This window comes from Battus philenor, unplaced genomic scaffold (assembly GCF_028537555.1).
Source record: "Battus philenor isolate CCGP_79_NKW_IND1 unplaced genomic scaffold, ilBatPhil1.0.hap1 SCAF_92, whole genome shotgun sequence".
Classification (NCBI taxonomy): domain Eukaryota; kingdom Metazoa; phylum Arthropoda; class Insecta; order Lepidoptera; family Papilionidae; genus Battus; species Battus philenor.
In genome coordinates this window covers 1-11,511 of record NW_027181762.1, presented here as the reverse complement: position 1 = coordinate 11,511, position 11,511 = coordinate 1, and the positions used below count along the sequence as shown (strand labels likewise).

The following is an 11,511-nucleotide window of genomic DNA, read 5'->3' as shown; positions in this document are numbered from 1 at the left end:
AACATTAATTTATGATTTAATGATCCATTAATAATGATTATAAGAAAAAATTACCTTAGGGATAACAGCGTAATTTTTTTTTTTAGTTCTTATAAGAAAAAAAGTTTGCGACCTCGATGTTGGATTAAGATAAAATTTAAATGCAAAAGTTTAAAATTTTTGATCTGTTCGATCATTAAAATCTTACATGATCTGAGTTCAAACCGGTGTGAGCCAGGTTGGTTTCTATCTTTAGAAAAATATAATATTTTAGTACGAAAGGATCAAATATTAAAAATAATTTTTATAAAATGAATGTTATTAATAAATTAATAACTATTTTGGCAGAAAAAATGTAATGATTTTAGAAGTCATGAATATATAATTATTTATATATATAGTAAATGATACTAAAAGATATAATATTATTTATTATTGGAATATTAATTATAATTATTGGTGTTTTAGTAGGGTTGCTTTTTTAACTTATTAGAACGTAAAGTTTTAGGTTATATTCAAATTCGAAAAGGACCTAATAAAGTTGGTTTTATAGGAATTTTACAGCCTTTTTTCTGATGCTATTAAATTATTTACTAAGGAGCATACTTTTCCTAATTATTCTAATTATATATCTTATTATTTTTCTCCTGTTATTAGATTTATTATTTCTTTAATATTATGAATATTAATTCCTTATTATTTTAATATAATTAGATTTAATTTAGGAATTTTATTTTTTTTATGTTGTACTAGTTTAGGAGTTTATACTGTTATGGTTGCTGGATGATCTTCTAATTCTAATTATGCTTTATTGGGAGGTTTACGAGCAGTTGCTCAAACTATTTCTTATGAAGTTAGATTAGCTTTAATTATATATCAAGAATATTTTAATTATAGAGTTTTAATTAATATTATTTTTTTTTTACCAAGAAATAATTTGATTTTTATTTTTAATAATTCTTTAAGATTATGTTGAATATCGTCAAGATTAGCTGAAACTAATCGAACTCCTTTTGATTTTTGCTGAAGGGGAAAGAGAATTAGTATCAGGGTTTAATATTGAGTATAGAAGAGGGGGATTTGCTTTAATTTTTTTAGCAGAATATTCTAGAATTTTATTCATAAGATTATTATTTATTTTAATATATATAGGAGGTTATAGGCTTAGATTAATTTTTTATTTAAAATTAGTTTTTATTTCTTTTTTATTTATTTGAGTGCGGGGAACTTTACCTCGATATCGTATATGATAAATTAATATATTTATCTTGAAAAGGGTATTTACCTATTTCATTAAATTTTTTATATTATTTCTTTATTGGGGTAAAAATTTTTTTAAATTAAATAATATTTTTAGTATAAATTAATAGAATAAGTATTCTTTCTTAAGTTTTCAAAACAAATGCTTATACAAGCTCATTAATTTAAGTATTAATTAAAAATTAAGTTATCTCAAAATTTATTAATAATAGGATTAATAATAAAATAAGAAAAGTATATAATAGTTAATAATTGGCAGTAATAATTGTAAGGGTCTTCAACTGGTCGTGCTCCATTCAAGTTAATAAAAAAATAGTAATAATTATAATTCAGAAAATAATTTGGTTAATAGGATAGAATTGAATTCCTTGTATTTTTTTATTAAATGTAAATGGTAAGATAATTAAAATTAAGATAGATATAACTAAAGCAATTACTCCTCCTAATTTATTAGGAATAGATCGTAAAATTGCATAAGCGAATAAGAAATATCATTCAGGTTGAATATGGATAGGAGTTACTAATGGATTAGCAGGAATAAAATTATCTGGATCTCCCAATAAATAAGGATTAGTTAAAGTTAAAAGAGTTAATAATAAATTAAAATAATGAATCCAATTAAATCCTTAAATGTAAAAAATGGGTGAAAAGGAATTTTATCTAAATTACTATTAATTCCTAATGGATTATTAGATCCTGTTTGATGTAAGAATAAAAGGTGAATTATTGTTAATATAAGAATAATAAAAGGAAATAAAAAATGGAAAGAATAAAATCGAGTTAGAGTAGCATTATCTACAGCAAATCCTCCTCAAATTCAATTTACTAATATAGTTCCTAAATAAGGAATAGCTGAAAGAAGTATTTGTAATAACAGTAGCTCCTCAAAAGATATTTGTCCTCATGGTAAAACATATCCTATAAATGCAGTTGCCATTAGAACAAATAAAATAATAACTCCAATTATTCAAGTAAATTTTAAATTGAAAGATTCATAATAAATTCCTCGTCCAATATGTAAATAAATACAAATAAAAAAAAAAGAAGCTCCATTGGCATGTAATGTTCGAATTAATCAACCATAATTTACATTTCGACAAATATAATTAACACTATAAAATGCTATTTCAATATTTGCTGTATAATATATAGTTAAAAATAAACCTGTTAAAATTTGAATAATAAGACATAAAGCTAAAAGAGATCCAAAATTTCATCAAATGGAAATATTAGAAGGAGAAGGAAGATCAATTAATGAACTGTTAATAATTTTAAGTAAAGGATGGGTTTTCGTAAGGTTGAAAATTTATTTATCATTAGAAATTAGATGAACGAAGTGGGCCGAAAAAAATATTTGTAATTTTTACTACTGCTACGAGTGCAATAAATAAATAAATAATTATTATTGTTATTAAAAATATGTTTGATTATTATATAATTTAGATAAATTAATTTTATTTTCATTATTAAAAAAAATATAAGGATTAAGAATATCATTTATTTCATAATTGAAGAAGAATTAAGTCAATTTATATTTATATATATATATTATTGAAATAAAGAAAATAATAATAGAAAAAAATAGAAAAATATTTTTTAAATAATATTAATATTAAATATTTCATTGGAGGCAATTCTAGAAACATAAATAAATAAAACTAATAATCCTCCTAAAAATACTAGGAATAAAATATAGGAAAATCAATAAGTATTTAATAATATGCCAGATAGTATACAAGTAAGTAAAGTTTGAATAAGAATTATTAATCCTATTGATAAAGGATGATTTAAAAATAATATAATAAAAGAAAATAATATAATTATTAATGAAATAAAAATTTTAATGATATCAAAGAATATTTTAATAAAAATAATAATTTTGGAGATTATAGATAAAGAAAATTCTTTTTCTTTGAAGTTTTTAAAGAAAAAGACTTATTTTTGATTTACAAGACCAATGTTTTATTTAAACTATAAAAACTACTAATGATAATAAATATGATAATAGTTATTTTAATTATATTTATTTTGGGAATATAATTTTTGCCTCTAAACATAAACATTTATTAATTGTTTTATTAAGTTTAGAATTTATTGTTTTAAGAATTTTTTTTTTTTTTGTTATTACTTTTAATAATATAGAAAATGATACTTATATAATAATAGTTTTTTTATTATTTTCAGTATGTGAAGGAGCTTTAGGTTTATCAATTTTAGTTTCTATAATTCGTACTCATGGTAATGATTATTTTCAAAGATTAAATTTATTATAAAATGATAAAATTTTTATTTATAATAATTTTATAATTCCTTTATGTTTTTTAAAAAATATATTTTGAATGGTTCAAATAATAATAATAGTGATTATATTTTTATTTATAAATTTAAGTATTAATATTTATAATTTTAGAAATTTAAGATATATAATAGGTTGTGATTAATTTCATATGGGTTAATTTTTATTAAGAATTTGAATTTGCTTATTGATAATTATAGCAAGAGAAAATTTGAATAAAATAAAATTTTACTCAAATTTTTTTTTATTTAATGTTTTAATTTTATTAATTATATTATATTTAATTTTTAGTGTAATAAATTTATTTTATTTTATTTATTTTTCGAAAGAAGATTAATTCCTACTTTATTATTAATTATTGGATGGGGTTATCAACCTGAACGAATTCAGGCAGGAGCTTATTTATTATTTATACTTTATTTGTTTCTTTACCTATATTAATAGGAATTTTTTTTATTTTTCATAACTTAATTATATAATTATATATTTTTATAAATTTTTTAGAATAGATTATTTTTTATTATATTTATCAATAATTTTGGCTTTTTTAGTAAAATTACCTATATATTTTTGTTCATTTATGACTTCCTAAGGCTCATGTAGAGGCTCCGGTTTCAGGTTCAATAATTTTAGCTGGAATTATGTTAAAATTAGGAGGTTATGGACTTTTACGAATTATAATTCTTTTTCAAAAAATTGGAATAAAATTTAATTTTATTTGAGTAGTTATTAGATTATTAGGTGGTTTATTTATTAGATTAAATTGTTTTTGTCAAGTTGATATGAAATCTTTAATTGCTTATTCGTCAGTAGCCCATATAAGATTAGTGATTTGTGGTATTATAACTATAAATTACTGAGGTTATGTAGGTTCTTATATTATAATAATTGGTCATGGTTTATGTTCTTCAGGAATATTTTGTTTAGCTAATATTAATTATGAACGTTTACAAAGACGAAGATTATATATTAATAAGGGGATAATAAATTTATACCTTCGATAAGATTGTGGTGATTTTTATTAATATCCTCAAATATAGCAGCTCCACCTTCAATAAATTTAATGGGAGAGATTAGATTAATTAATAGAGTAGTAGGATGATCTTGATTATCAATAATTACTTTGATTATGATTTCTTTTTTTAGAGCTGGTTATAGATTATATTTATATTCTTATACACAACATGGAAAATATAATTTAGGAATTTATAGATTTTTATACAGGGGTATCACGGGAATATTTAATATTAATATTACATTGATTACCTCTAATGTTTTAGTTTTAAAAATTGATTATTTTTTTATTTGATTTTATTTAAATAATTTAAATATAAAATATGATTTGTGGAGTCAAAAAATATGAAATTTCATTTTAAATCATTAAAAGATATTCTATTTGTTTTATTAGATTTTTTTTTTTATTTTTTTTTAGAATAATAAGTTTTTTTTTTATTAATATATTTTATTATGGAGAATTTAACTTTATTTTTTAGAGTGGGAAATTATTTCTTTTAGGTCTATAAGAGTAGTAATGTCTATTTTATTGGATTGAATATCTTTATTATTTTAATATTTGTTTTAATAATTTCTTCTTCTGTAATTTATTATAGAGGAAGATATATACATTCAGAGTTAAATTTAAATCGATTTATTATTTAGTTTTATTATTTGTATTATCGATAGTTTTATTGATTATTAGACCTAATATAATTAGAATTTTTTAGGATGAGATGGGTTAGGTTTAGTTTCATATTGTTTGGTAATTTATTATCAAAATATTAAGTCTTATAATGCAGGAATATTAACTGCTTTATCTAATCGTATTGGAGATGTAATAATTTTTAATGGTTATTGCTTGAATAATAAATTATGGTAGATGAAATTATATTTTTTATTTAAATTTTATAATAATGATTTTATAATAAAATTTATTAGATTTTTATTAATTATTGCAGCTATAACAAAGAGAGCTCAGATTCCTTTTAGATCTTGATTACCTGCAGCAATGCAATAGCAGCTCCTACTCCAGTATCGGCTTTAGTTCATTCTTCTACTTTAGTTACTGCTGGCGTTTATTTATTAATTCGATTTAATATGATGTTAGTTGATATAATTTTTTTAAAGTTTTTATTAGTTTTATCAGGGTTAACTATATTTATGGCTGGTATTTCTGCTAATTATGAATTTGATTTAAAAAAAATTATTGCTTTATCTACTTTAAGACAATTAGGATTAATAATAAGAATTTTAAGAATAGGATTAGCTGATTTAGCTTTTTTTCATTTATTAACTCATGCTATGTTTAAGGCTTTATTGTTTATATGTGCGGGTGTTATTATTCATAATAAATGATATTCAAGATATTCGTTATATAGGAGGAATTAGATTTTATATTCCTTTAACTTCATTATGTTTAAATATTTCTAATTTAGCTTTATGCGGTATTCCTTTTTTAGCTGGATTTTATTCAAAGGATTTAATTTTAGAAATAGTTAGTATAAGAAATTTAAATATATTAATTTTTTTTTTATATTATTTTTCTACTGGTTTAACTATATTTTATACTATTCGTTTATTATTTTATTTAATAATTAATGATTATAATTTATTAGTAGTTTATAATTTATATGATGAGGATTATATAATATTAAAGAGAATATTTATATTATTAGGAATAAGATTAGTAGTAGGAAGAATATTAAGTTGATTAATTTTTAATTATCCTTATATAATTTATTTACCTTTTAATATAAAAATAATAGTAATTTATGTAAGAATATTAGGATTATTAATAGGATATTTAATTAGAAATATAAAAATTTATTCTGTGAATAAATTTTTAATAACTTATAGTTTAAGAAATTTTTTATGTTTAATATGATTTATACCTAATTTATCTACTTATGGTTTAAATTATTATTTTTTAAAATTAGGTCAAAATATTATAAAAAATATTGATATGGGATGAAGAGAAATTTATAGAGGTCAAGGTATATTTGATATTATTAAAAATTATTCTGTTTACTATAATTTTTATCAAATAAATAATTTTAAAATTTATTTATTTAGTTTTATTTTATGAATATTAATTATATATTTAATATTTTTAATTTAATTAATTTAAATAGCTTATAAAAAGAGCATAATATTGAAGATATTAGGGAGATTATTAAATCTTTAAATATTTATAAAAAATTTTTTTTTATTTTTACAATGAAAATGTAATGTTTTAATAATAAACTATATAAATAGAAATATTAATGGTTATTAACCACTATAATTTAAGTTAGTAGCTTAATTTTTATATTTCATAATTTAATTGGAATTTTTTATTCAATAATATCATTAACAGTGATATACCTCTATTTTGGTTTCAATTAATTATTTAAATAAGGAGTTATTAACTCTTTCTTTTAAGTCGAAATTAAATGCAATATTTGCTTCTTATTTAAGATAAATTAAAAATTAATATTTTTTGAATGCAAATCAAATGTTTTTTATAAACTATAATCCTAATTTGTTCAATTAAGTATATTTTGATTTCATTCATGATAAAGTCCAATTAATAATATAATTAAAAAAAAAAATCTAATTTTTATTATTGTAGAAAAATTTACTAAGTTAAAACAATTAATTAAAGGGAAAATTAATGCAATTTCAATATCAAAAATTAAAAAAATTATAGTAATTAAAAAAAAATGAAGAGAAAATGGTATTCGTGCAGAAGATTTGGGATCAAATCCACATTCAAATGGAGAATTTTTTTCTCGATCTATAAATGATTTTTTGATAAGATTAAGGATAAAAGTATTAAAATATTAGAAATTAATATAATTATAATAGTTAATGTTAATAATAAATTAATTATTTATATTAAATTAAATTAAACTTTTTGATTGGAAGTCAAATATACTAAATATATTATATAAATAAATTAGTTTCCTCATCAATAAATTGAAATATAAAGGAATAATCATACTACATCAACAAAATGTCAATATCATGCTGCTGCTTCAAATCCAAAATGATGATTATTAGAAAAATGGAAATTTAAATGACGGATAAGACAAATAGAAAGGAAAATTGTTCCAATAATTACATGAAGTCCATGAAATCCTGTTGCTACAAAAAAAGTAGAACCATAAATTCTATCTGCAATAGAAAAAGAAGCTTCAAAATATTCATATGCTTGTAGAATAGAAAAATAAATTCCTAATATAATAGTAATAAATAATCCTTGAGTTATTGAGAAAAATTATTTTCTATAATTGCATGGTGAGCTCAGGTGACTGTAATTCCTGAGGTAATTAAATATAATTGTATTTAATAATGGAATTTGAAAGGGGTTAAATGGGATAATTCTAAAGGGAGGTCATATTGCCCCCAATTTCAATATTAGGTGAAAGACTACTATGAAAAAAAGCTCAAAAAAATGAAATAAAGAAAAATACTTCAGAGATAATAAAAAGAATTATTCCTCATCGTAAACCTTTTGATACAAATAAAGTATGTTTACCTTGGAAAGTACCTTCTCGACAAATATCTCGTCATCATTGATATATTGTTAATAAAATAATTATGTAGCCTAAAATTATTAAATTTATGTTAAAATTGTGAAATCATTTAATTATTCCTGTAACTAAAGTTATTACTCCAATGGATCCTGTTAAAGGTCAAGGACTAAAATCTACTAAGTGGTAAGGGTGATTATTGTGTATTGTCATTAATTAGTTTCACTAGATATAATGTTCTAAGAATAGAAATTACATAAGATTGAATAATTGCAACTGCTGATTCAAGAATTAATAATAAAATTTGAATAAAAATTAGAAAAATTAATATATAGGAAGGTATATTAATTCCAGTATTTCTTAATAATGTAAGAAGAAGATGACCTGCAATTATATTAGCAGTTAGTCGAACTGCTAATGTTCCTGGTCGAATAATATTACTAATTGTTTCAATTAATACTATAAAGGTATAAGAATACTAGGAGTTCCTTGAGGAATTATGTGAATAAATATATGTTGGTAATTATTAATTCAACCATATAGTATGAATCTTAATCATAATGAAAGGGAGATAGAGAGAGAAATTGTTAAATGACTTGTTCTAGTAAAAATATAAGGAAATAGTCCTAAAAAATTATTAAATAAAATAAAAGAAAATAATGAAATAAAAATAAAAGTTGATCCATTAAATCTATTAGGACCTAATAAAGTTTTAAATTCATTGTGTAATTTATTAAGAATTAAATTTCAAAAACAAATTTACGATTGGGAATAAATCAAAATGAATATGGAATAATAATTAAACCAATAAAGGTTCTAATTCAATTTAATTGTAGATTAAATAAATTAGTTGAAGGATCAAAAATTGAAAATAAATTACTTATCATTTTCAGTTAAATTTTTTTTAATATTTTTATTTTGATTATTATTAAAATTATTTTTATTTAAAAAAATATAATAATTTATAATATTAAATAAAATAAAGATACAAATAAAAAAAAAAAAAAAAGATAAAATTCAATTAATGGGTATTATTTGAGGAATAAAAGAATATTACTTTAGTAATAATATAAATTTGACATATTTATGTTATAAATTTAACTAATTCTTTCATTAGAAGTAATTGCTAATTTACTATTAAGTGGTTTAAGAGACCAATACTTGCTTTCAGTCATCTAATGAAGAATAATTATTAATTCAATTAATAAAATTTTTAATAGAAATTCTTTCAATTACAATAGGTATAAATCTATGATTTGATCCACAAATTTCAGAACATTGACCATAAAAAATTCCTGGGCGATTAATATAAAGATTTCCTTGATTGAGTCGACCAGGATTAGCATCAATTTTAACTCCTAGAGAAGGGATAGTTCACGAATGAATTACATCTGTTGCTGTAATTATAATACGAATTTGATTATTTATAGGTAAGACAATACGATTATCAACATCTAATAAACGGAAATTTTTTATTTCTGAATTATTATATTGAATTATATAAGAATCAAATTCAATATTATTAAAGTCAGAGTATTCATAGCTTCAATATCATTGATGGCCAATAGATTTTAAGGTGATTAATGGATTATTAAGTTCATCTAATAGATATAAAAGACGAAGAGAAGGTAAAGCTACAAAAATTAGGGTGATAGCTGGAATGATTGTTCAAATTAGTTCAATTATTTGACCTTCTAGTAAAAATCGATTAATATAATTATTAAAAAATAAGTTAATCATTAAATATCTAACTTAATTATAATTAAAATAACTAAAGTATGATCATGAAAAAAAATAATTTGTTCTATTAGGGGAGATGCTCCATTTTGGAGATTAAAGTTAGATCAGGTTGCCATTTCTAAAAAAGGATAATCCTTTATAAATGGGGTTTAAATCCATTACATATAATCTGCCATATTAGAAATTTCTTAAAATAGGAAGTTCATTATAAGAATGTTCTGCTGGAGGTAAATTTTGCAGTCATTCAATAGAAGATGATATATTAAGGGAGAATAAAATTATTCGTTTATTAATTATTGATTCTCAAATAATTAATATTATTATTATTATAGATAATAAAGAAATATAAGAGCCAAAAGAGGAAATGATATTTCAAGAAATGAAACTGTCAGGATAATCAGAATATCGACGAGGTATTCCTGCTAATCCTAAAAAATGTTGAGGAAAAAAAGTTAAATTTACTCCAATAAATATTGTAAAAAATTGAATTTTTAAAAGAAAAGGATTAAGGGAAAGACCTGAAAATAAAGGATATCAGTGAATAAATCCTCCTATAATTGCAAATACAGCTCCTATAGATAAGACATAATGAAAATGAGCTACTACATAATAAGTATCATGAAGGGAAACATCAATAGATGAATTTGCTAAAATTACACCAGTTAATCCTCCAACAGTGAAAAGAAAAATAAATCCTAAACTTCATAAAATAGAAGGACTGTAATTAATTTGTGTTCCATGTAAAGTGGCGAGTCAACTGAAAATTTTAATTCCCGTAGGTACGGCAATAATTATTGTGGCTGAGGTAAAGTAAGCTCGAGTATCAATATCTATTCCTACTGTAAATATATGATGAGCTCAAACAATAAATCCTAAAAGGCCAATTGCTATTATAGCATAAATTATTCCTAAACAACCAAAAGTTTCTTTTTTACCTCTTTCTTGAGAAATAATATGAGAAATTATTCCAAATCCAGGTAAAATTAAAATATAAACTTCAGGATGGCCAAAAAATCAAAATAAATGTTGATATAAGATAGGATCTCCTCCTCCAGCAGGATCAAAGAAAGAAGTATTAAGATTACGATCTGTGAGAAGTATAGTAATAGCTCCAGCTAAAACAGGGAGAGATAGAAGTAATAATAAAGCTGTAATACCTACTGCTCATACAAATAAAGGTATTTGATCGAAAGATATGTTATTAACTCGTATATTAATAATTGTTGTAATAAAATTAATTGCTCCTAGAATGGAAGAAATTCCTGCTAAGTGTAAGGAAAAAATAGCTAGATCAACTGATCTGCCTCTATGTGCAATATTAGAAGAAAGAGGGGGGTAAACTGTTCATCCTGTGCCTGCTCCATTTTCAACAATTCTTCTAGAAATTAATAAAGTTAAAGAAGGGGGTAAAAGTCAAAATCTTATATTATTTATTCGAGGAAAGGCTATATCAGGAGCTCCTAATATTAAGGGACTAATCAATTACCAAATCCTCCGATTATGATTGGTATAACTATAAAAAAAAATTATAATAAAAGCATGAGCTGTAACAATAGTATTATAAATTTGATCATCTCCAATTAAAGAGCCAGGATTTCCTAATTCAGTTCGAATTAATAAACTTAAAGAAGTGCCTAAAATTCCAGCTCAAATTCCAAAAATAAAATATAATGTTCCAATATCTTTATGATTAGTAGAATATAGTCATTTTCGCTAATAAAATGG

At 21.4% G+C, this 11,511-nt stretch overlaps 1 pseudogene; it reads left to right on the top strand.

The window, feature by feature from the left end:
- Window positions 1-2,959: 2,959 nt before the first annotated feature.
- On the top strand, window positions 2,960-6,654 carry LOC137932545 (NADH-ubiquinone oxidoreductase chain 5-like; annotated as a pseudogene).
- Window positions 6,655-11,511: the final 4,857 nt, after the last annotated feature.